Source organism: Penaeus monodon, chromosome 21 (genome assembly GCF_015228065.2).
Source record: "Penaeus monodon isolate SGIC_2016 chromosome 21, NSTDA_Pmon_1, whole genome shotgun sequence".
Lineage (NCBI taxonomy): Eukaryota > Metazoa > Arthropoda > Malacostraca > Decapoda > Penaeidae > Penaeus > Penaeus monodon.
In genome coordinates this window covers 34,712,587-34,713,087 of record NC_051406.1, presented here as the reverse complement: position 1 = coordinate 34,713,087, position 501 = coordinate 34,712,587, and positions in this window count along the sequence as shown.

Here is a 501-nt window from a genome sequence, read left to right as displayed (position 1 = left end):
AAAAAAAAATACACGGGCCTTTACACGAAAACATAACGATATACAAGAAAACAGAACGTACTGTGTATCCTTAACCCTGCAAACTGAACATACACCGCGTACCAGAAGTTAATCTAATATTTTTTGTATGGAAATATGAGAGCGAGAAGACGTCAAGAGGTGTATATATATCTTGGGAGAAAAAAGTTTGAACACTAAAAAATATCGATTGTGTTGTTTATTTGTACTGGATTTGTGGTTTTGAGAAGATAAATGTCCTTACTTTGTTTTTATTTGAACTGAATTTCTAAGATTCTTTTCTTCTCTCGCTCCTTTTATGAAAATGTAATTGTGTATTTTGGCATTGCTGTATACATACTTTTAAATGCATATATATCTTTTTACTGTATATATAAGGAATAATGAAAATCACATTACCCGTGTCTACTATGTCTACTAATAAACAGGAATTTAAATGTTGTACTGGACACGAATGGAACATTATCAAAAACGTCCTCACTA